General features: G+C 48.9%; 2 protein-coding genes across 8 annotated transcripts in view; one reads left to right on the plus strand and one right to left on the minus strand.

Annotated features, from left to right (window-relative positions):
• Nucleotides 1-26,188, minus strand: part of MCF2L2 (MCF.2 cell line derived transforming sequence-like 2) — a 316,634-nt gene that overhangs the window by 96,235 nt on the left and 194,211 nt on the right. The window lies entirely within an intron of this gene.
• Nucleotides 12,836-26,188, plus strand: part of B3GNT5 (UDP-GlcNAc:betaGal beta-1,3-N-acetylglucosaminyltransferase 5) — a 46,366-nt gene continuing 33,013 nt past the window's right edge. For both annotated transcript variants that reach the window (XM_025179196.2, XM_006138478.4), the window contains exon 1: nucleotides 12,836-13,032. The gene's annotated coding sequence lies outside the window, so the exon portion shown is untranslated. The remainder of the gene's footprint in view (nucleotides 13,033-26,188) is intronic.

Here is a 26,188-nt window from a genome sequence, read left to right on the forward strand (position 1 = left end):
CTACTCAGTGCACATAACAAAATTTATTCTGAACAAGGATGGAAAAAATTAGAGGGAATGTTGGCTGCAATGCAACTATTGTCAGGAAAAACGCTCAGTGTTGGTGACAAAAGACATCCACACCTATGAAGGGCTTTTTTCTTTCCCCGTCCCTTGACAACCTGCCAGTGTGAACTCTGCTGTTTGTTTTGTTGACAGAGCTGGCTTGTGCGAATATCCCACAATGCCTGCCCTGCTGGCTGAGCTCCATGTTTTGATCTCTGCTGCTCTGCAGAGATGCTCCCTTCCCCTTTCAAAACTCCTGGACTTATCTGACCGCTGAGCTTGCTGCTCCACTTGGGGAACACAGAGCAAACCATTGGAATGCTCCTGTTCTGCCCTGTTCTAGGAACACAGCGCCAGGCTGACTGCTGCTGCGGGTGGAGGGGTACAGCATGGAGAGCTCACAAAGCTACTGAGGAGGCTGTGGGAGAACTTGGAGTGAATCCCAGGATGCACAGGCAGGGTCGGTCCTAACCAATTGGCAGCCCTAGGCAACCGGGGAAAGTTTGTAGAGCAAAAAAAAGGGGGGGGGGGGGGGTCAGAGGGAAACCAGGGAGGATTCGAGAGGTTGGGCCAAAATGCGGTCGCAGCCTGCCCCTCTGTTGGCAGCCCCTTGAAAATGGTGGCCCCAGGCCCTGCCCCTAAGACCGGCTCTGTGCACAGGGATCAGTTCTGCCTTCCCACAACACTGCATTGTGGGATACATACCCACAGTACATTGATCACATTGTCGATGATGGTGTCCCCCGTGTGGGCATGATCTCTCCACAGAGGGAGCAAGTGTCAACATCCTTTGTGGATTTTTGGCTGTTGACATACATTTTGTTGACAAAACTTTGTAGGGTAGACATACCCAGATGTTCCTCATTCTTAGGGTAGTTGTGTATTGAAAGCAATTTTTTGGCGTGTGAGTGCTTTAATCAGAAGTGAATTGACTGAGATGGTTTTCAATGTGAGAGCTCTACAGGAAGTTCATGGCAATGATTTGTCCACATTTACTGTGAACTTGTCATAAATGCTTCTGCCCGGTTACGCCCAGTGAATGTTTCCATTCCATTGTAGTCACAGTATGCTGTTTTCTTATATAGCAAATGCCCTAACTGAAGCATGAGGGGATTTTCCACAGAGGTTCAGTCTAAAGAACTGCTCCCTTTAAGAAAAGGGAGTTTTGACAAAAGCAAAAAGCTTGAAGTGGGGGAGAGGGAGAGGAGAAGGAGTTAAATCACCACAACAACCCCTAAACAATATGAAATGTTTAAAAAATAGCAAAAGAAAAACCACAGGGCCAGGAACAGAGTGTACAGCTAACAACATGAGTAGAAATGACTTTGACATACAGGTTGAGGCTCTAATCACTCTTAGAATGCAAACTCAGGGCAGACTTCAGAGATACTGATTAAGATGACATCGCTGGCATGTCAGTGAGTGGGTGTCGGTATCAGAGGAACTAGTTCTATTCCACTTCATAGAGGTTCTCACGTCAATTTGATTATACAGTGTTTACCACCTCCCAGTAGTGCATTTTATTTCTCAATGACTGATCTGTGGATGAGAGTTGGTTCCTGAGATCTCCCTGACACAGCTTAGGAAGGCATTAAGCCAACCCTGGCATCAAAAAGGTTGAGAAATACTGCATTAAATGAGGTGTGACTGACATCTATAACAAGTGGCTTATCCTCTCTACCACCCTCTCTCCGGGAGAAGAATTGTGCACGCCGCATAGGACTTTGGGAGGTTTTTTTTTTTTAAGTACCTGCTGCTCTGTATTTATATTAAGCTATCTTTACACTGTGCAGCTCACAGCAGCGCTGCTAACGCCTGGCCATAAGGCACGCAGTGTAGCTATTCTTTGTCAGGAGAAGAGCACTTTCCTGCCAACAAAATAAATCTGCCCTCAACAAGGGGTGGTAGCTTTGTCAGCGGGAGAGCCTCTCGTGCTAGCAAAATGCTGTCCACCCCAGCACTTTTCCTCAATAAAACTTTTGTCCCTCAGGGCTGAGCGACAGAAGTTTTACCGACAAAAATGTAGTGTAAACATAACCTTAGAGAAAAAAGAAAAAGCTTCTTTCGAAAGGGAGCATCTAGACTACAATCCGATTTTTTGAAAAAGCAAGCCGCTTTTTCGAAAGAGAGTCTAGATGCTCTCTTTCAAAAAAGGACAGTTTGCATTCAATAGCGCCTTTTTTTGAAAGAGTATTTTCGAAAAAAAGGCGCTATTCCTCGTAAATTGAGGTTTACTACGATTGAAAAAACTGCCGCATTCTTTCAATTTACTTTCGAAAGAAATGCGGCTGCAGTCTAGACGCAGGTGAAGTTTTTTCAAAAAAAGGCTACTTTTTTCGAAAAAACCCTGTAGTCTAGACACACCCTGAGAAAGCTGTGTCTCCTGCATAGAGGGAATTTATTATCATGGTGGAAGGTTTCTGAGGAGTAGAGTTGTCAAAGTCTTCATCCCAGAGCTTTAGACAATCTTTTAGATACCATGGGCCAAGGACATTGAGAGCCAACAAGATAAGGACCCAATCCTTGAATGTGACTTGATAATCAATAAGAGTACATCTACACTACAGAGATTTTTTTTTTTTCAGAAAAACGGCCATTTTTCAAAAAAAACTTCAATTACGTCCACACTGCGATCGTGTTCGTTCAAAAGAAAATCAAAAGAACAGAGGGGTTTTTCCAACATTAGTAAACCTCTTTCTATGGGGAAGAAGCCTTTTTCCGAAAGAGCTCTTTCAGAAAAAGGCGTGTGTGGATGGGAAAGATGCAGTTCTTTTGCAAGAAGAGGAAAGAGGAAAAAGCACAGGAGTCCTGGTGGCCATTCCACCCATGTAATCACAGCTTACATGCAAGATAGCGTCCATTCAGTCTGGATGCTATCTTTCGAAAAAGCAGATCGCTGTTTTGATGCGCTTTGGCAGTGTGGACACACTCTTTCGGAAAAAGTTTTTTCGAAAGATCTCTTCCAGAAAAGCTTCTTTCAAAAGAAGCCTGCAGTCTAGACAGAGCCTAAGAGTCAAAGGAGTCCCAAAGTATAATGTACATGCCCAAAACAGGGCATAGCAGCAGTAAAAAAAATAACTAATAATAGAGAGCACAAAGTTGTACATTGAAGTAGTTACAATATTCGCTTTAACTGATCCCTTTTTCTTGGCATGCAAATTGCAGCAGCTTCCATACATAAGCAACATCCACTTGCTGACACAGAATTTTATCACCTTTCACATCACCTGAATTTAGCTCTCAGAATTTAAGTGCAAACTTAGATAAAGAGGAAAAAGGAATCCTTTGTTAAGACTGCAAAGGTATAAGTGGAATGAAGATTTCTTAAACTTAGAAGTCAGTTGAACCAAGCCATGTATGCTACAAAGTTAAGGTTCATCATGGATCTGGAAAAAAAAGAACAAAGGCCAGGAAGCCTGACTTATCAGTTTCAGATGGAGTGCAGATCTAACCCAAGACGTGTGTACACTTCAGACATCTCCAATCTCTACACTCCCAGCAGTACAGTTTGTGGAAGTGCCATGACTTAGGCAGTCACAGGTATTTTTATTTAGACAGCATGAAATTAAAAACACCTAGACACTGTCTACTCTAGTTTACCAAAGGTGGCTGTCAGCAGTAGAGATGCATCAGAAGAGGTACATCTACAGAGCAGTGTTATTTCGGAATAACTGACATTATTCCGAAATAACACAGTCCACGTCTACACTACAAGCCTTTATTTCGACATAATGTCGAAATAATGGCGAGCCAGAGGCCTTTTTACTCCGACTCTTGTAACCTTCATTTTATGAGACATAAGGGAAGTCAGAGGAGGAGTGCTCTTCCTCGGACTTCCTGCTGTGTAGACCTCGCCAAAAGTGGAAATAAGCTATTTTGACTTTAGCTGCGTCACTTATTTCGGCTTTAGCCCTGTTGTCTAGGAGAGATTTCATAACAATTGCTAGTGCAGACATAGATACTGTGCCTCAGCTATGGCCAGCTGGGAAAGGTCAGGAGACCTGGGATGCTGACGATCTGTGTGAGTGTATGTGTGTGTTGCACACTATGTCAAGAGCTCTTGAAGAAGAGCTTTGTATAGGCGTGCAGGGATGTCTCGCTCACCAATAGATGTCGGCCCAGTCCAAAAAAAAAAATTACCTCTTCCATTTTTTCTCTCTTATATCCTGGGATCAACACAGCTACAATAACACTACAGTTGCCACAAGTGCAGGGGACTGGACTTGAAGGCCTCTCAAGGTTCCTTCCAGTTCTGTGATTCTATGATATTTACGGGGCTGACAGAGTTAAAACCCTGAGTGAAATCTGGCACATTTGGTGGCTGGGTGAATTATGCTTTACTGGAGAACAATATTATGACTGGTGCATGACAAATAACACACTGAAGCTGAAAGGAGAAGAGAAATAGTTTGAAATAGAGTGGATGAGTCTCTGAAAAGGCAAGACAGTATTTTAACGATATTAGATGGCTCATCTCTTCCCAACCCAAACTAGTATGTCCCTGATTATTGAGTAACTCCTTAAATCATGGTATTTAATTCAATAGGGAGCTTCATCTCTATAGGCATTATTGATCGTGGGTGGATGAGCCATCCCACACCCTATGGACTGTGTACTTGGCGAGGTCTCAGCTGCCTCTTACATGTAAACCTAAACATCTCAGGGACATAGGTTAAAGCATAAACTTCTTTTGTTCTGATCCTAATCTCCCAGTGTGATTTCTGCAAACAGATTGCCTGATTCCCTGGTGTTTGTATGACACACTGTGGAATGCAGCCTGCAAGGACCTACCTTATCCATATGTAAGCGGGGGAATGGTCCCGCTATTGTGGGGAACTTTCCTGGCTTCTATACCACCCCGGTGAAATGCACCAGCGAAAGGATCTGAGTCCCCGCTCCCACTTCCTTTACCCTACGGCTTCCCTGATCCTGAGGGCTCCCCCTCCACTCTCCTGAGTAGCAGAGACCTCGAAACCCCAACAAGGCTGGGCCCAGGTTTCCTGGGCTTAATCCCCGACCTTGCAGTCACCAGGGGGCAGGAGTTAGGGTGTCCCCACTCTGAGGTGCTCTCTTCACACTGCATGCTTTCTTGGCCCAGTGATCATTTCATAAGGTTCAAAGCAAATACAATTTATTAAACATCAACTGATTAAAGAGAAAAGAATAAGAAAAAAATGAGAATGGTTAAATGAGAACACATAGTCCTGCTCTGTAGCACAGGGACATCAAAACAGCAGTCTGCAGAGTGTAAGGACAATTCACAGTTTCTTCCTTATAGGCCCGTTAGAGGCCCTGGATGTGCTGCAGAGGGGCTGCAGACTGGACACGCTTGCTCTGGCAGTGACCACACAGGCTCAAGCTCTAAGTGGCCAGACCCCTCTCCCAGTCTGGCCTGCTGGGCCTCTTGGCTGGTGATATCTCCCTGCCCAGAGCCTCTCCCCACACTTTGCTGGTCCCAGCTGCTCACCACACCCACCTGTAGGCTGTGCTGCCTTGTCAGTCTCCAGCTCCTTGCGTTGCTTCTCTGTCCCTTTTGGCTCTCTGAGCACTGCCAGTCTGCTGCTCAACACAGGGTCTGTGCTCCTTGGGCTGTCTGTGCCTGGCTCTGTTGCTGCAGGACTTCTTCTGCACACAGCTTGCACTGCTCTTAGCTGTCTCTCAGCTCTCTCCTTGCTCAGAGAGACCCAGAACAATCCCAGCTCACAGGGAGGACGGGGCCTGGCCTCTCACTTTCCTCACTGGCCTGTCCAACCTGTCAATCAGGCTGAGCTGGAGTGTTGGCTGCTTTCCATTGTCTCTGGGGTCTGTCAGTCTCATGGACCCTTCCCCTTTTGATACTGCGAGCTAGCAAACCAAAAACTCTCACAGAGTTTTAGTAAGGGGCTAACAGTCCCCTTACACATTGCACATTTGCATGAACGATGGGCGGAGGAATTTCTGAAGTGTTTTAAAAATAAGCCCATTGTCCAACAGAAAAAGGGTTCCAGAGTAAAGAGCAAAAGTGACTGATTGTTCTGGATATCCTGATTTTTTGGGGGTAAAATGGTCTGACTAAGAAATATCATGTATGGTGAGACCGTCAAGTGTCCTCCATTGTTCACACAGTTAACTTTTTTTGGGTAGCGACTTTGTGGCCTAATAAGCATCTAGTGCCTTCTGGGTGCTCCCACAAAAAAAAAAAAAATAATAACAACAATAATACTACCATCTCCTCTGTGTATGGAAATTCACCCTCTCAAGCACCAGAATAGACTTGGAAATGTCAGTAAGAATGTAATCCCATAGCTATTGTACATCCATCTCTATCTCCCTCAAGAGCTCTCAAACTTGCAGCACTTTCTTCACTTCAAAGGGTTCCCTAACTCATTAGGCTGAAATTAGAGTTACCAATGGTGGAGTCAATCTGAAACCCCCTCTCCCCCCATACCAAAGCTTTGGGTTTGGAGAGCAGGCAATGTCTTGAATATACTACATTTGGTTGTGGGCTTCAAAGTATCTCCTTTGCTCTTTGACACTGGCTCATGAAAGAAGATGGATTTTTGGATCATACAAAAAAGCACACAGTGCACTTCTTACATTAGATTAAGGCTCCACGTTTTTACTCACAAGCACCTGGGTTTTCACAAGATATAAAAACAGAACTTTTAGGACTCTACTCAGAAGCTTCTATCTCCAACATTTAATCATCCCTTCCCCCCAAGAAAAGTCATCTTAAGTCTAACCAGATTCAAATCAGTCCTATATTAAAGTGTACATCTCATTGCTCCAGATCCTCCCAGATCTGGAAAATGGGAAGATTTCCCCCCACCCTCCACAGGGATCTCATTTCTTTCAGGTAGAAGGGAGGGCTCAGCTTTCTTTGGCTCAATCCTAGCTTTTCTCTCTGCAGTACAAAATTACTAGTGAACACTATGGTGGACCAATGTCCCCTCTAATTTTTCCACCCACGTGTGGAATAAACTTTATTATGTGCACCAAGGCACATGCAGATGTGCACCACCCATAGAAACATGTGCCGTCAGCTGTGGGCAGCTGTTGGAGTTCTGCTAATCAGCTGGGCAGAACCTGAAACTTTTCTGGACAGCTACCCAAGCATACTGCAAAAACTGGTAGTGACTATTATAAGCATTAGAGCAGAATGCTTTAATTGGTCCTTTACACTACGGCTGCATCTAGACTGGCAAGTTTTTCCGCAAAAGCAGCTGCTTTTGCGGAAAAACTTGCCAGCTGTCTACTCTGGCCGCTTGAATTTCCGCAAGAACACTGACTTCCTACTGTCTGAAATCAGTGCTTCTTGCGGAAATGCTATGCTGCTCCCGTTCGGGCAAAAGCCCTCTTGCGCAAATGCTTTTGCACAAGAGGACCAGTGTAGACAATGCGGTATTGTTTTGCTCAAAAAAGCCCCTATCGTGAAAATGGCGATCGGGGCTTTCTTGTGCAAAACAGCGTCTAGATTGGCACGGACGCTTTTCCGCAAAAAGTGCTTTTGCGGAAAAGCGTCCGTGCCAATCTAGACGCTCTTTTCCGCAAATGCGTTTAACAGAAAACTTTTCCGTTAAAAGCATTTGCAGAAAATCATGCCAGTCTAGACGTAGCCTAGTAGATCTTTTTTGGCACTGGTCCTGACCTAAACTGAAGGATTCCCAGAACTGTCAGTGCAACTTTGCAATCACTGATGCAAAACAGGAACATGACACAACTGCCAGTCTAAAAAAGCAAAAAACAGGACTGTGTAGCACTTTAAAGACTAACAATATGGTTTAATAGGTGATGAGCTTTCGTGGGCCAGACCCACTTCCTCAGATCAAATAGTGGAAGAAAATTGTCACAACCATATATAACATGGTTTTTTGTTTCAGCTGCACCAGACTAACACGGCTACATTTCTACCACTATTCTAAAAAAACAGACCTTCTACAGTAATGCAATGTGATGAGGTAGTACAGTGAGACAAAGTCCAGAAATGCACATCTTTAGCTTCCTACATTAACGTAGTCACATTATATGCATACAGTTGCCAGATCTTCAGGCCCGTTAAATTGCTTTGCTAACCTCATGGTGCAGAACCAACCTTAACAGGGGGCTTTGCCAGCCAGTGGAAATTTTCCCCCTTTATTAGTGACATAGGACTGCTGCAGTGACTTTTATATTCTTCCTTTCCAACCCATAGTAAGGGAGTCTTATTATGCAGTGTTGTAGTTGGGATTACAAGTAGCAATTAGAAATGAGTCACATTGTTTTCACAGTTGAAATTAAAAAAAAACATCTTGCTGTTTTAATTTCTTCTCAGTTTACCTATTTAAATGGAAGGTGAAAATAGGACAAATTGGTATCACAAGTGAAAAAACTACTGATCTGAGACTCTTCAGAAATCTATCACAAAGCAGTACTACTTTCCACTGTGAAAGCAAGCAGAGGAAGTGATAGATCTGATCTCTCAATCTGATAAACCATTAAAGAAGATAAATGAACCAAGTCTTAGGTCCTAATACAGAGGCAGCAGCGCGGACTGGCAGGGGACTCCATGGGAGTGGGGGCCAGAGCACACTGGTTGCTAGCCTCACCCCCAGGAATTATAGAATAGTTAAGTAACCACTAAGAAGTCATGAGGTTAATTGACTATTCAGTCAACTGTTATTTAACGTTTCTAACCCTGGTTCATCACCTGCCTTTCTGTGTCCTTGGCATGATAAGCCTAGGATTCAGTTAATCTGTTTGTAATACAAGGATATCATTTATTTCACAAAAGTGTGGTTGAGATTAATTAATGATTATAAAATAGTATATGAACACTAAAGATCATTATATCCAGTATGAATTTCTCTATTAAATCGCTGCACTTTCATGTATTTTAAAAGTACTTGGAGATATTTCTATTGATCTTTTCTGGGCATCATTTTCAAGAGTGTCGCCTGCTGGTAACAGTATGTGCCAAGCACTTTTGAAATTAAAATCCCCGATCCCTGGGTTTTATAAAAAACTAAATGAAAATTGCCCTGAAGTTGTCACTTTTAATTCCTATAGGTAAAAGTTAAACCAATCGCATACAGTCCTGAACTCCTGACCCGGAGGCTATGTCTAGACTGCAAACCTCTTTCGAAAGAAGCTTTTTCGAAAGAATCTTTCAAAAGGGAGCATCTAGACTACAAGCAGATTTTTTTGAAAAAGTGAGCCGCTTTTTCGAAAGAAAGTCTAGACACTCTTTCGAAAGAGTTCTTTTGAAAAAAGGCATTATTCCTCATAAATTGAGGTTTACCGCGATCAGAAAAACTGCTGCGTTCTTTCGATTTACTTTTGAAAAAAACGCGGCTGCAGTCTAGACGCAGGTGAAGTTTTTTCAAAAAAAGACCACTTTGATCAATTTGGATTAATGGGTTTAAAGAAAGAAAAACACATATACATGTTTCAGATGCTGTGGAGTTTTATAAAGCCATAATACGGATTTTTGTTGAGGAAACAAAAAGACACTACAAGATCGGACCCAAATATTCTCATGAAGAAAAAATACAGAGGGGAACTAAACTCATTAGGATGAAACAGCCAGTAACCCTGTGGCATCTTAGAGACTAACAAAAATATATATTGTATTATAAGCTTTCGTGGGCAAAACCCACTTCTTCAGATGATACTATATATATTTTTGTTAGTCTCTAAGGGCACTTCTATCTACACAGCAGGGCACAAGTCAAACTAAGCTACGCAACTTGATCTACATGAATGACATACAGGACTATGTAGCACTTTAAAGACTAACAAGATGGTTTATTAGATGATGAGCTTTCGTGGGCCAGACCCACTTCCTCAGATCAAATAGTGGAAGAAAACTGTCACAACCATATATACCAAAGGATACAATTAAAAAAAAATAAACACATATGAAAAGGACAAATCAAATTTCAGAACAGAAGGAGGATGGGGGGGGGGAGGTAAATGTCTGTGAGCTAATGATATTAGAGGTGATAATTGGGGAAGCTATCTTTGTGATGGGTAAGATAATCTGAGGAAGTGCGTCTGGCCCACGAAAGCTCATCATCTAAAAAACCATCTTGTTAGTCTTTAAAGTGCTACATAGTCCTGTATTTTGTTTCAGCTACACCAGACTAACACGGTTACATTTCTATCACTATTCTACATGAATGACATATCTTATGTTGAAATAGCTTAATTTGGCTTGTGGTGTGGTCTACACAGCAGGAAGTCGAAGGAAGAGCACTCTTCTTTTGACTTCTCCTACTCCTCATAAAATGAGGGTTGCAGGAGTTGGAGTAAGAAGTCCTTCAGCTCACCATTACAGGCAGTCCCCGACTTACGCGGATCCGACTTATGTCGGATCCGCAGTTACGAACGGGGCTGCCCCAGAGTACACGGACTGCGGGACCTCGCAGTCCTGCCGCCCGTGTACTCTGGGGCTTTGCTCTGCATCTCCCTGGTCTGCAGACCAGGAAGACGCAGAGCAAAGCCGCGGAGGGGCTCGGGCAGCGGGGCAGCCCCGCTGCCCAAGCCCCCCCTCCCCCCCTCCCCACCCGCGCGGCTTTGCAAAGCGCGGGGAAGCTGGCGGCGGGGCAGTCCAGGCGCGCCTGGACTGCCCCGCTGCCGGCTTCCCTGCGCTTTGCAAAGCCGCGGGGGGGCGGGGGGGGAAGGGACTCGGGCAGCGAGGCACCCCAGGCGCGCCTGGACTGCCCCACTGCCGGCTTCCCCGCGCTTTGCAAAGCCGCGGGGAGGCTCGGGCAGCGAGGCACCCCAGGCGCGCCTGGACTGCCCCGCCAGCTTCCCCGCGCTTTGCAAAGCCGCGGGGGGGGGGGGGGGCTCGGGCAGCGAGGCACCCCAGGCGCGCCTGGACTGCTCCGCTGCCGGCTTCCCCGAGGCTTTGCAAAGCCGAGGGGGGGGCTCGGGCAGCGGGGCACCCCAGGCGCGCCTGGGCTGCTCCGCTGCCGGCGTCCTCAGAGGCGCTCCCCGTCTCCCTGGTCTGCTGGTCTCCAGCAGACCAGGGAGACGGGGAGCAAAGCCGCGGAGGACCCAGGCGGCGGGACCGCGGTGCATCTCGGTCCGCCGCCCGAGTCTTCCTGGTCTGCTGGGGTGGGGGGGGCGCAGCTAGTACGCCCCCTCCCCCCCAGCAGACTAGGCTTTTCTCCGGACGCCTGTGGCAGAGCAGCTGGGGTGCTGCCGGTTGGTCCCGCAGCGCCGCTCTGGGCGCTACTGGTGCAACCCAGCAGCACCCCAGCTGCTCTGGTCTTGATTCAGCCGCTGCTGGTCAGTTTCAGCAGCGGCTGAATCAGGACACCTGGGGCAGAGCAGATGGGGTGCTGCTGGGTTGCTCCAGTAGTGCCGAGGAGCGGCGCTACTGGAGCAACCCAGCAGCACCCCAGCTGCTCTGCCCCAGGCGTCCCCAAGTCAGCTTCTGCTGAAACTGACCAGCGCGGACTACAGGAAGCCTGAGTCAGAGTTGCTCTGCCCCAGGCTTCCTGGAATCAGCTGCTGATCAGTTTCAGCAGCAACTGACTTGGGGACGCTTGGGGTTCTTAAGTTGATTCTGTATGTAAGTCAGAACTGGCGGTCAGTTTCAGCAGCGGCTGAATCTGGACGCCAGTTCCGACTTACATACAGATTCAACTTAAGAACAAACCTACAGTCCCTATCTTGTACATAACCCGGGGACTGCCTGTATTTCGAAATAATGGCTTGCAGTGTAGACTTGCTGTTTGTTATAATGCTGCTGTGTAGACATACCTGAAGGTGCCACAGGACTACTCATTTTTAAAGTCACAAATTAATATGGCACTCATTAATGGATCTAAAAGTGACTATAGCAATTTCAAAAACCAGCCTGGTTTCATTTACAAGTTTGACACTTGTAATCAAAGTTTGAAGAAAGACCTGACCTGGATGGACTACTACATTCCACATGACATAAAAAGCCAAGCACCAGGTACTTAGAGCCCACTCTATTAGGCTCATTTAGCATGGACACTAATTGACAATATTTCCCCCTTTTTTGCCTTCTCTTTCCCTCCCCATCCCCTCTCTTTCTCAACTATTTGTTTGTACCCTGAACCCCTTAGTCCAATCATCTGAAGAAGTGAGTTGTGCCCACTAAAGCTCATGATACCATCTGCATGGTTTGTTAGTCTCTAAGGTGCTGCTAGACTAGTCTTGTTTTTAAAGTTTTTTCATGGTTGCCTTTCTGAGACTTATTAGGACACAGTTAAACTGTCTGTATAAAATCATGCCAGCCGTTTTAAGGGGAAATCTATGTGGTAATGTGAGATGTGTAATAAAATGCCAAGATATAAGAGCAAAGGCGTATTATGTTGCCTTATCTTTATTTCTTTCAAATTATTACGATATTGAATGTGAATGGGTTTTTTTCTAAACAATCCTCTCTCTCAGTTTGCAACCCAAACACTGCAACACCAGGCTAGTACCCGAAAGCCAGAATAAATTAATCTGCTTTCCTTGCCTAACAGAGAAATGCAATAAGAAACCACCCACGAATGACAAGGAACCAATCTGATATCAAAAGTCTTACCGTGTAAATGATCTAATTTATGGTCAATTACACCGGGAATGCTAATTTTCAGAACATGTATAGAGTTCTTTCTCCCTGCCTCTTCTGAGGAGTGTGTTCAAAGAGCACCACCATGCAGGAGAACGCCAGCACTGCAAACACCCAGGGCTCTACGAGAATGGGGAATGGAATTAGGGTCTCACCACGCAAAGCACAGCTCTAGTCTGGAGCCGCAACGTTTTAGAAGAGCTAGTCATCTAAATTCTTGCGGTTTCCGATCCGATGCAAGCTGATTGGCTAATGACCTCACTGTCTGATTCTATAGGCTGGATCTCTGGGAATAAGCCAGACCGGCTGTGGATAGTTAAACTGTAGGGAGCTCGAAATTTTGCTGGTCAGCTTTATTTCGATTTGTCTGGAAAAGGGGGGGAAAAATCCTAATATCCAGCTTCGTTGATTGACGGTCTCTGACTCGTTGTTGGGTAAGTGTCTCTCTTTTCTCTCTACATTAGCATAGTTTATGAAAATGATTTTATTTTTAAATACAGCTTTTGTTTCAAGCGAGCCCTGAGCTCCTTGTTTTAAAACAAGCCTCTTTAACTTAAACGACCACTTTAAACTCCTGCTACTTTTTTTCTTTTTTTTTAAGGCTCCATCTAGGAGTCATTTCTACAACTTGCTTATTCAAGAGGGGTTCTCCCTTTTATTAAGTCTTTTTGTTCTTAAGTGGCTATCTGGGTTTAAAAAGAGCTCTTTCCTCATGTTACACTGATTGCAGCGGCGTTCCACTTGGATTATTTTTGAGCAGAACTGGCTTATGTTGAGCGAATCTCTTCCAGAACTTTATTTCGTGTATTTAAAGCAGAGACATAATATAGTAGATTGAAGTTAGCTAATCAAGCTGAGAGCTATTTCTCTTTGTTGATCAGCTAAGCTCGTCCTTCTAAAACAACAACAACAGGAAAACTTTTCCCTAGTGGATTTTTTTTTTGTTTCATGGAGGGGCAAATCCGTAGCCCCTCAGTGACCCGGGCCATTCAAAGTGGTGGAATAGAAAAATCGCTTCCTCTCCTCCCCACCCCTCCGAATCCTCCTCCGCCTTCTAGCTCTTTTGATTCCTTTTGCTGCAAGACATTTCAGCTGCTGTTCCCACGTTTACCCCGTGCAACAAGCCAATCCGGCTCAGAGAGTTTCTTTGCTGCTGGGTAGGTTGCAACATCTGCCTACTGCTGAAACCTTCCTTCCAAATAGGCACCAAGTTGCGCCTCAGCAGAGGGACTCATTCACTCTCCTGTAGAGGCTGCTGGGTCCTTCCCTCCCTCCCCCCGGTTCAGCGAGCTGGACAAAAGAATCCCGCCTCCCAACTACAAAGCATTAAAGCGGCATGGCAAAAAAAGGAAGGGGAAGGGAACCTGGGGTCGTTGCATGCGGCCAGACTTGAATGCAGTCCCGCCTGTGTGTGTGGATCTAGCTGGGAGAGAGGGCGGGTGTAACGACAGAACCACTAACTTCTCCAAATTTGCTCACTGCTTCCTAGAATTTGCTTCCTCCTCTTTGGGGGGGTTTAAAATGATGAAGGGGGGCATATTGCAGCGGGGGCGGGGGTGTCATGGTCTGAGCAGGGGGCAGAAATTTACCGGCTGGAGGGATCAAGCTACTGTAGGTAGCGTCAGAAGAGGGGGAAAAATCGAGGGGGTGGGGAGTGGTAGCCGGGGTTAAGTCGGGGGGGGGGGAGGGCTGACGCTACCAGACCCTTTTCGAGGACAAAATCCCCGTTTAGGGAGGGGGAGCAGTTACCCCGCAGCACGAGCCACCTGATGGCCTTGTAAATCTCTGGTTGCAAAGGGTTGCTAAGGGTTTTTTTTTCTTCTTCCCTGGACGCTGCATGTGTGCCCCTGAGTAGGGGGCGGGCTCCTGGGCTTGAGTTCTTAAAGGCACAGGCCTCCCAATTCCTAGACGTCAATGCTTAGACACCGAATGTATACAAGTGTGATATTGTCTAGACAGTTCCTGCCTCAAACTCTGCCTCTCACGTCTGGAGTATTTAAGATTCTTTTCTCAGTTTCTATGTCGATATGTCACTGCAGCTCCTTTCTCTTATGTACTGTGCTGAGGTGCTAAACTCCCTCCCAGAGCCCCCACATCCATACCCCCTCCTGTACGGCAATCCCCCGTCCCAGGGCACAGCCCGCATCCCGCACCCAAACTCCCCCTAGCCTGCACCTCTCCTGCACCCAAACTCCATCCCAGAGCCCCCACATCCATACCCCCTCCTGTACCACAATCCCCTGCCCCAGGGCGGAGCCCGCATCCCGCACCCAAACTCCCCCTAGCCTGCACCCCTCCTGCACCCAAACTCCCTCCCAGAGCCCCCACATCCATACCCCCTCCTGTACCACAATCCCCTGCCCCAGGGCGGAGCCCGCATCCCGCACCCAAACTCCCCCTAGCCTGCACCCCTCCTGCACCCAAACTCCATCCCAGAGCCCCCACATCCATACCCCCTCCTGTACCACAATCCCCTGCCCCACGGCAGAGCCCACATCCCACACCCAAACTCCCCCTAGCCTGCACCCCTCCTGCACCCAAACTCCATCCCAGAGCCCCCACATCCATACCCCCTCCTGTACGGCAATCCCCTGTCCCAGGGCAGAGCCCGCATCCCACACCCAAACTCCCCCTAGCCTGCACCCCTCCTGCACCCAAACTCCATCCCAGAGCCCCCACATCCATACCCCCTCCTGTACGGCAATCCCCTGCCCCAGGGCAGAGCCCGCATCCCGCACCCAAACTCCCCCTAGCCTGCACCCCTCCTGCACCCAAACTCCATCCCAGAGCCCCCACATCCATACCCCCTCCTGTACGGCAATCCCCTGCCCCAGGGCAGAGCCCACATCCCACACCCAAACTCCCCCTAGCCTGCACCCCTCCTGCACCCAAACTCCATCCCAGAGCCCCCACATCCATACCCCCTCCTGTACGGCAATCCCCTGCCCCAGGGCAGAGCCCACATCCCACACCCAAACTCCCCCTAGCCTGCACCCAAACTCCATCCCAGAGCCTGCACCCCAAACAGGTTAACCTTTTGTGGGCCCTAATGGGGACATGGGGCAGAGTCCTCAGAGCAGGGGTCTCCAACCTTTTTAAGCACGAGATCACTTTTTGAATGTAAGTGCAATCCAAGATCTACCTCATATATAAATACCCTGGCCCCGCTTCCTTCCTACCCCTTCTGCAAGGCCCCGCCCCTGCTCCCTCTGTCCTCCCTCTCTTGCCCATCCTCACTCACTTTCATCAGCCTGGGACAGAGGGTTGGGGGTGCAGTCTTTGGTCTTGGAGTAAGGGATCTGTAGTGTGAGAAGGGCTCTGAGCTGCTCTTGGGGCAGGCAGGTGGACATAGGAGGGGGTTCTAGGTGCAGGCTTTGGGAGGGTGTTTGGATGCAGGGGTGCTCAGGGCTAGGATAAGGGCTTGGGTACAGGAGGGGGTTCATGACTGGGGTAGGAGTTTGGGATGTGGGCTCCATTTGGCCACTGCTGGTGGCTCCTGGGGGGTGGTGCAGTGGGGCTAAGGCAGGCTCACCCGTGCCCTGGCCCTGAACCACTCCCTAAAGCAGCCAGCAAACTCCATCCCTAGTCTTGTCGTGCCCCCTCTCTGCTCCGTGGAGAAAGAATGGGAGAGAAAGTAGGAGACTCTCAGAGGGAGGGCCAGCTCTACTGCCTCAGAGTGAGGGGCTGGCCAGGGGCAATGGGTCATGTCACCGCAGGGACAACCCTGCTCCACCCAGCCCAGTAAAAGGGCACTGTTTACAAACTGGCAACCGCCAGACACACAGTGGCCCTCCTGGCCCTGCGCTGCTGCCATCATGCTTCTTCCCCTTGGGGGTGGGCCCATGCCGCACCATGCTACCCCTGCCCCCCACCCAGCACCCCTCTGACCCCCTACACCCAGTGCCACACCACTCAGAGACCCCCACAAATCACTAGGCCCAGTGCCTTCCCACAGACTGCTATGCCCAGCACACCCCCACCCACAGGTCCCCCCACAGATCCCTTCACTCCCCAGTATCCCAAAACAAACAAACCTTCCCTACTACCGAGCACCTCCCACCCCATCACTGCCCTGCACCCCCCCCCCCCAGGTCCTCTAGAGACCTACTCTCCCACACCTGGACCCCCCCATCCACAATAGCCAGCCCTGATAGGAGGAGAGGGGCCAGACCTAGCTGTGTGGGTGGGTCTGGTGCCACAGTGCCATTGGCACCATTGTACACGCGTCACGGAGTAGGTAGTTCGAATTAGAATCTCTAATTCGAACTACCAGTACACCTCATTCAACGAGGAGTAACGGTAGTTCGAATTAGAGATCCTAATTCGAACTACCTACTCCGTGCCGCGTGTAGCCACGGGCACGGAGTTCGGACTAAGGGACATTTAAAAATGGCGGTGCCCGGGAAGATGCAAATGAAGCCTGGGATATTTAAATCCTGGGCTTCATTTGCAACTTCGAATGCCTACGTTAGCCTCCTTAGTTCGAATTAGGGGGCTAGTGTAGACATACTCATAGATACTTGAAAGCTGCTCTCATGTCCCTCTTCGGTCTTCCCTTTTCCAAGGTAAATAAGGCCAATTTCTTCAGCCTTGCCTCATATCTCATGTTCTCTAGACCTTTCATCATTTGTGTTAATCTTCTTTGGACTTTCTCCAGTTTCTCCACGTTTCCTGAAATGTGGCACCCAGAACTGGACATGATACTCCAGCTGGGGCCTAATATAGATGGCTCATTCCCTGCCTAGGGGACGTGCGACTGGGTGGGTTAATTTCCAGTCCTCCTGTTTATTCTTTTCCTAAGCCAGGAGGGCACAGTAATTCTGATGGGGGGACCCTGCAGGAAGGCAGCCTGCACTGCCCCCTGCCTGCCCTGAGACTGCAGGTGTTAAACAGCTGTCCAGCCCACCCTAGAGGTGACCGCTTTTCAGCATGCCTGAAGCAACACAGCATCAGCAATGGACCGGAGAATGGCTCCCGGGCATGGCTTGCTCATGACTGCTTCAGTCCTGTTGGATGGGCCTCAGCCTCTTTTCTTCCCCTCCCCAACTTTGCAAGGGGGCTGTAGACTCTGGGGGAGAGGGCTGGAGGCAGGCAGAGGTGTCTCCCTGCAGCAGATGTAGACACGCCTCTGTATTAATCATTCTCTCATTGAAGTTTTTAGCTTTGTAGTGAGTCCTTTTACATGGAAACTTTGTATTACGTCTTGGTAGAATAGTCCCTAGGACAAGTGAGGCAGAGACTGTCCCTGTGGGGTGAATGAGGTGGGAATGGATAAGGCGGAAGGTGAGCACCTCTGGGCAGTTGCAAAGGTTGGAGAGGGAATGGAAGCCAGGTCCAAGATCAGTGAGGGAAGTGGGCCCATTGAAAGGAAACTGGACCTATGGATGCCTTGGGGGTCAGCAGCAAGGGCCTGCTTTGGGAAGCCCCCTCTTTGGAGGTGAATGTGGCAGCATTGAGACACCACCCAGAAGCAGGCACCACAGACACTAACTGCAGATTCATGGGATGGCTCTCACAGATCTTGCACATGCATAAGAGGATAGATCTGCACGCGAGGGGGCAGTGGTGTAACGAGGGGGCCGGAGGGGTCAGTTGCCCCTGGGCACCATGCTATGGAGGTGCCAATTCAATCCCATTCTGCCCCCCCCCCCCCCCCCATCATCCCTGAGCTCATGTGTTCCTATTCTGCCTGCCACCGGCACCTGGAGCCTCCTCTCTGCTCCAAGCCCAACCCTCCTCCATCTCTACTGGCAGGTTAGTGCATAAGGGAGCCCAGCCTCAAACTGTAGGGGGTGGGGAAAGATGCGGTACAAGAATCGAATTGTGAGTTTTCGACCAGAATCCCCAGTCCCTCTGAATTTGCCACCCATGGACCAGGAGCAAAGGTAGCAAGTCCTGAGCATAGCATCGAATTCCATGTATGCGTGACAGAAACTGCAAAGGTCCCAAAAATGGAGAGTTTCACTTTCTGTCGCTACACCGGCGTTCCCACAGTAACCTCCTTTGTTTCTTCAGGGGAGGAAAAAGGGGACAACTGCAAGCAGGCTGGCCACGTGGTTGCAATTTGCTTAGACGCCGTAGCAGGCTCGACTGCTCCCTGCAGTTGGTCGGGTTTCCGGAGCTAGATTTATAGCTGCTTTTTGGCCACGGATTCCGATGGGGGCTTTTACTCCCCTGATTGCAAAGTCTTGGTGAGCCTCCCGTGTGTGGAACGAGCGGGCTTGCTAGAGATGCTACTTACTGGAAAAGCCAGTAGAACCTAACAGAGATACATTTTTATACAGGGTTTCACTCTCCCCTTCTCTCCCTTCCCCCCGTCTCATTCCAGAGCAGCGATACTCTTGTTAGGACTGTTTCCACCAAGGGAGAGCATGCAAGTCTGATTGAAACTCAGCAGCAGCCACAATAGCAAAGACTGGAGTTTTAAATGCATAGAAATAGGCGGTGCCCCTTCAGATGGTATCTCTTATTTCGACTTGTTTCCAACCTCTGGACCAGGCTTGAAGTTCTTGGCTTCAGATTAGGGGGAAGGACATTTTTGTGTGTGTCATTTTTTGGGGGATATGGATCAGAAAGTTGTGAGCAGGGCAGCATCTCCCAGTCTTGAATTCTTGGTTTGGGGCAATAGAAAATGGTGACCTTGTGGAGTATCTCTCTTAAATCCGAATTTGCGTTGGGTCTCTGAGGCTTGGAAGGCTGCTTACAGGTCCTTCGGATTTGAGCTAATGTCCTACAGTTTTCCCCTCTGCTCAGTGATATCCTGAGTGAAATGGCTGGCAGGCACCAAGTGAGAGGCAAGGCTTCTGTGAAAGAAAGGGGTGTCCCTTGGAGGGTCTGGGTGGAGGCCCTTGCTTTTTTTCTTGTGACTGTAGTGAAAGGTGGGCAGGCAGCCACAGATAAGAATTTTTGGAGGGTCTGATATCTTGCTCATCATAGAACGGTGAGGGTAGAAAAGCAGAGTTGGGTTTCCTTGTAATGATATGGTTAGTGGGTTAGGAGACTAGACAATTTAAACTCCCAAAGCCTGATTCTCTACTGACTTGCATTTTGGAGTTTATTTACAGGGTTGTGCAAAATGGTTGTAGGAAGCAACTTTTTAAGTTAGCCATGCAACAGTGGTGGATTGGGACCATGAGCTTTCTGCTCCTAATGGACTTTTTCCATGTGCAGGAACATCATGTCATGTGACTACAGTACCCTGGATGCTAGGTGATGTAGTGTATCATAACAAAATTGGATAAGTGCCCAAATCCTTTGCAATCATCTTTCCACCCCAACCAGTCTTTTTCACTTTGCAATTAGAAAAGGTCATCCTAGAAAAAGAAGGAGCAAAGTTCTAAAAGTCAAATATTCATTGCTGTGGGTTGTTTTTTTAAAATTTGCATGTAAATGCTAGCCCATAAACAGGAACAAAAGGCAGCTAATACCTAGCTGATGGATGAGTAGCATGGTTTCATGCGGTAAGCACAGAAAAAGCTCACGTACACTTATGGCTGGCTGAAGACCAGTTTTCTGCAAGGCTGGACTGGTATCAATGTGAAGTTTGGGGTATTTCTGCTATTAAATGAGTTACAAAGACCACATTAAAGGCAAAAATGATGGGCTTTTTGTTCAACTGCCATTACAACTATGGTGGGGAAGCCGGGGGAGGAGTGCTCTGCACACTGTCCCTGTCTCAAGGGTGGGCTCTGCTGCTCCCATTGGCCAGCAACAGTGACCAATGGAAGCTGCACGGGTACCTGTGGATAGGGCAGCGTGCAGTCAGAGCTGCCTGCTTATGTTTCCACGTAGGAGTTGGAGAGGGGATATGCCACTGCTTCTGGGAGTTGCTTGAAGTAAGCACCACCTGGAGCCTGCACCCTGGCCCAATCCTAGCCCAGAACATGCTCTTGCACCCCAAACCTCTCATCCCTAGCCTGACCCCCAGAGCATGCACCACCAGCCAGAAGCCTCCACACTCCTCCTTGTCCTAACCCTTTATCCTTGTCCAGAGCCCCATCCTGCACGTCAAAACCCTCAACCCCAGCCTGGAGCCCCCTCCTGCATCCCAAATCCCTCATGTCTGCACCCTGAACCACTCAGTCCCAGCCCAGAGCCCCCCTCATCCCTGGCCCCACACCCAAAGCCAGCACCCTGAGCTGGCGCCCCCCCTTCTACCCGCTGCCTGGTGAAAATGAATGAGGGATGGGGAGAGCAAGAGATTTGGAAGTGGCGAGGGGATGGAGTGAGCAGTGGACAGGGCAAGGGTGTAAAAAGGTAGAAAGTAGGCAATCCTACTTTATTATACCCATAACTTTTCCAGTGGTTTTACTTAGTAAGATAGAGTTTCTCAACCAGTGGTATGAGGACCCTTATGGGTACTTGAGAGAAGTCGGGGGGGGGGGGGGGGGGTTACATCAACACAACTGAAATTTGGAGAAAACGGAATTTTTGTGTTAAGTTTTATAGCACTTTATTAATTTTGTACTTTTTACACGCAAAAATTTAAAGACCCACCTGGCTACAATTAAGTTGTTTAAACAAATGTGTTGCAATGGTGGGGGGGGGGGGGGTGTCTAAAAACTGTACGTACTGGGGGTACTTATAACTTTTTATTGAAAATGGGGTACTTTATTTAAAAAAAGATTGAGAAACACTAAAAAAATCTAAGTTTGAGCCTCCTTAGTGGAATGGAGATGTTAAAAAGCAAGTCACTAACAAACATTTCTACAGCAAAGTAAGATGTTTGCTGCCAGATGCTGCCTACTGTGGCAGTCAGGACATGCTACCTGATCCTGGCAAACTGGACTAGTGACTACTGACAAAAATCAGACTACTAACTACCCAAAGGCTGGGGAGGAGTAGGTAGAAATTCCAGGGACACTATAAACACTGGCCTGCTGGATCTGTTTGTTTCTACAGCAACCAAAGCGTGTTAAGTTCTTCCCACATGAAAATGAAGTGAGATCCATGCCCTAAAGAACTTGGCTCTCCAAACACTGATCCTGATAATGGAGGGCTTCATCTGGCACCAGTTTACTGGTTTTGACTAGATTACGCTTTTTCTCAAAACCTCCCACTGTTGCATTGTCGCTGGGCTGGCCAAAACTACTGCTACTGTTGATGTTAGAACAGAAGCACAGGAGCGGCAAAGCATAGACTAGCAAGGCTTTGGTATCTGAGTATCTTACTATCCGCTTACATGCCTGCATAATTGGAGTGTCTCTCTCCAGTAGCTATGAATTGGACCCCTTAAACTGAACGCTGTATTTCATGAGAAGCCAGTGCACAGAATATAGCAGTGGGGGCCGGCCTGGGGGCTGCAGGAGGCCGGTTTTATTTGTGGTTTTATTTGGCCTATGAGATGTTTTGTTTACTGTTGCCCAGCTGCAGGGTTACCAGATTCTGCTGGCTTCTGTCTGTAGGTGTTTTTTTTTCTTTTTTTCCCCTTACAGGTATTACTAATGACATGCACTTAAAGCAAGGGTATGTGATGCATGCAGATTGCACACACGATTGACTGAGAGCTGTGTGCTTCCTCTGCAGCCAGACAAAGCGCTGCTATAGTTTTTAATTGGACCTGTTCGCTAGGTACACAAGCACAGTTAGCTAAACTGCCCTATCCCATCTAGGTTATGACAATCTTGAAGCCTGCTCACTAGCCCATTGCTGGTGTATAGCAGGGAGTGGTGGGGTGGTGATGTGTTCACTAAGCAAATGGGTGCTGCATTTTGTGCCGCTTAGAGCAGGGGTGGGCAAAGGAATTGATCCAGTCCACGGAGCACCTGCCACTCCACCACCTCCAGGCCAATCAGGGCGTAGGGACGGGGAAGTGTGTGGTGCTTAGTTAACCCTGGTGGTTGATGTAAGTGCTGTGTGCCAGAGGGTAGGGAGCTAGAGACTTTGTGCTTCTTCCGCCCCCAGGCTAATCATGGCCGGGGGAGTGCATGAAATCTCCTCCCACCCTGCAATGGGCTTGGCACTTGGAGTCAATCGCCAGCTACTGCTCAGCTGCTGAGTGGCTCTAAGCATGGCGCTCCCTTGCAGGGTGGGGGCAGACTTTGCGTACTCCCCCCCCCGCCCCCCGCCATCCACAGTCCCTGACTGAACTCTGGCACTGGCAGTTCTCTCTGGAAGGGCGGGAGCAAAAACTTTATACACTCCCCCAATCAAGGTCTGTGGGTAGGGAAGCATGGAAAAGTCCAAGCCCTGCCCCTTCCAGAAATTTCTGAAGTGACCCCTGGTCAAAAATTATTGCTCACTCCTGACTGTTTCAGGGTGTGTGGTTTTGCTTTGAGTTACTGTAACACAGCTTGTGTTCATGCGTGGGCATGTGGCCACATCCCTTTCTGACAGGATGGGAGTGTGACTTCTTGGCTGCTCACAGATGGGAGTGAGTGACAGATGGGAGTAGATCCCTAAATTGTGGTGAAAGTCCTACATCAGCAGTTCCCAAATGATGTCCCTGCATGACTCTATATTCAGATGGATTGCTTCGTGCAATCCCGTGCTGCACGAGGAGTGGCATTTTACTTGACAAAATGGCATCCTTTGCCTGGCATGGCCTTGCCCTACATGGAATCACCATCAGCAAAATGGCATCCTCCGTACTTGGGATTGCCGCAACCCCGGTAACCTCACATGGGGGTCATCACCCACAGCTTGGAAACGGTTTCCCTAGAGGACTCCAATGCTGCAGCCTGATCTAGCAGCCTGAGGATGCTCGCCCCAATACTGTGTCCCATTCTCCACCTACCAAACTGGGCCAGAGTCTTGGGGCTTCTGCCTAGTGGGAAGGGTGGGGTGTCAAGGGACTTCAGGCTTCTTGCTGGGACTCAGGACTTCAGCAGGAACAGGGCTCAGGCTGAGCTGTCCCCTCCATAGAGGAGAGTTCAAGGTGGCTGCCCTAGGCCCTGCACTTTGAGAAGCTGCAGGCCCTTCCCTGTGCCCCCTCTCCCCCCAAAACACCTTTTGGATGTGGCCCGGGGGATTACTAGGGGCCTGGTGCAGATTAGCAGCAGGGCTTGGCCCTCACCGCAGCGGCGGGAGACAGAGCAGCTTGCTCTGTCCTGTCCTCCTGCCCTCCCCCAGCCCATTACGCTTGGCTTCATCATGGCAGCAGGAAGCGGAGTACCCCAGCCTACGGCCACTCCGCTTCCCACTGCTTCAGCAAAGCAGAGGACAGTGGGCTGGGAGAGGGCATAGGAGAAGATCCGGTTCCTGTCATCACAGTGAGTACAGGGGGTGGGGAAGAAGGACTCCCTGGCCTTCCCTCTCCCCCCCAGTAATCCCCTGTTTCACGTTGCTCAGGAGAGGGGAGCTTTGGGCAAGGGGGGGGGGGAAGCAATAGTCCCCACGCCACCATTATCACTGTCCTATTTTGCTGGCACTGTGGTAGGGGGGAGATGTCCCGTCACAAGTCCACTGGCATCTTTTGATTTTTCAGGGACTTCTCTAACATGGGCAGAAGTGCTCTAAATCAATCATATTTTTTTTAGACCTTTCAGTCTGAAGTCTCAAATTCAGTAAAATACTGTCTCTCTGTGTTCTGTCAGTTTACTTCTGTCCCCAAATAGTTTTCACAAGATATAGCACAGGCTACCATAATTATCTTAAATGTAAGATCCCTTGCCTCTGTTGTTGTTCTGCTTAGTTGCTAAATAACTACTAATTATTGTACAGTCAATACAAGGGAAGATTCCCCCCCCCCCCCCCCCCCCCCCCAAGATAAAAGTTGCTGTGCACATCTGACAACATTTGTACTAGGGATGTTAAATATCAGTTAATTGAATAGTTGATTAGCCTCTTGAAGTCTTATTGGTTACTTGACTATTCTATAGTCCCCAGGCGGGGGTGAGGGGGGAGCCAGTGAGCTCTGGCCCCACTCCCGAGGAGCCCCCTGCCACCCTGCCACTCTGCGCTGCTGCTCTGTATCAGAGGCAGCAGCGTGAGGTGCCAGGTGGAAGTTGGTCCGTGAGGGGAACCAGTTTAAAACCCAGCTCCTCTTGCGGACCAGTTGCCTTTCACCTTGCGTTGCTGCCTCTGATACAAAGGCAGCAGTGCAGGGTGGCACAGATGTTGTCCAGGGCTGGGGCTGAGCTCCCAGACCAGTGGCAAGCCAGAACTGGTCTGGGCTACCGGCCAGCCTGCTAAAAAACTTACTGGAGGAGGGGGAATGCGTGCAGTATATAGCATTAACCAAGAAACAGAAGCTTGTAGGCTATCGGCTACACTATTACATCCCTAATTTGTACTAGATTGCTCCACTGGTATATTCATATAAATACTGCACCAATCATTGTGATATTCTACAAACTAGAGCAGTGGTCCCCAACCTTTTAGTGTGGCAGGCGCTGTACCAGTAGGTGACATCCTGCTGCGTTGCCTGGCCGGCTGGCTGGTCCAATGCACCTGCGGCTGGCACCAGACCCTCCACCACAGCCATTTCACTGCTCCGGACCGGCTGCCCTGCTCCCGTGGCTTCCCCGCCGCGTTCCCCGGCAGGTTCTCCCACCACCAGCACTTCCCCACGCCCCGTCACGGCACAAATTCGGCCCCATAGCGTGTGTGGCCCGTCCTCCCCCGGTCATCCTGTGTTGCGACCCCAACTAGGCAGGTGCACATAAATGCCTCTAGAGAGAAACCTTCCTCCCTCCCATTGGATTACTGATGTATATGTGAGTGACTCATTTCCCAGTGCCTATACAGTTGCTTCAGTGTTAAGACTTGTCTTAAGTGAATACACCATTGTTCGATGTTAAACTTCCTAGCCTGACTTTCATATAATGCATATCTGCTCTCATTTAATCCTCCTACCTTTCCTGCTGCCTCCCTCATCTCTTTCCTTTTCCCCCATTCCTTATCCTTCGGCTTTCTCATCTGTCCCCTTTGCCCTGCTCTTGTATTTATTGCTCAATTCTCTGCTGCTTCTCTGCCAAATTTAAAACTCCCTTTTCCATTCAACTCCCTGCTTTAAAACCCTAACCCTACCCCCTCCCCATCCTAAAGAGGTGCAAGTATCTCGTGGACTAGACTACTCTTACATCCCTACTCTAGAAGGGAGATTGCCTGCAGGTGTGACTCAGGGCAGATGCAGGATTCATTTTCTGGCTAGGCACTGTTTCCCTTAGGTGGCTCCTGGGCAGTGTTGCAGTGGGACTAAGGCAGGCTCACCCTGTCCCTGCTGCACTCCTGAAAAAGTGACTGGCATGTCCGGGAGGGAGGGACAGGTGGCTTGACACGCTGTCCCCCATACACAGACATCGCCCGCACACCTCTCGTTGGCCATGGTTCCCCGTTCCCGACCAATGGCGGCTCGCAGGCAAGGGCAGCGTGTGGAGACTCCATGCCCCGCCTCTCTCGGGCTGCAGGGATGTGCCAGCTTGTTCAGACCTCGGAGCAGCTGCTAGCCAACTCCCTCCATCCTGAGCCCTGTCGTGTTTCCCCTCTCTGTGGAGATGGGGATACAGGGGTAGCAGCAGTGACAAACCCTTGACATCAGTCACCCCTCCTCCCCCTGTACAGCAAATAGGAGGTTCCTGGGGGCAGGGCAGGAGCAGCACACAGTGGGAGAAGGCAGAGCTGAGGTGCTGGGACTTGATAGCCATCTGG

Source organism: Pelodiscus sinensis, chromosome 10, assembly GCF_049634645.1.
Source record: "Pelodiscus sinensis isolate JC-2024 chromosome 10, ASM4963464v1, whole genome shotgun sequence".
Lineage (NCBI taxonomy): Eukaryota > Metazoa > Chordata > Testudines > Trionychidae > Pelodiscus > Pelodiscus sinensis.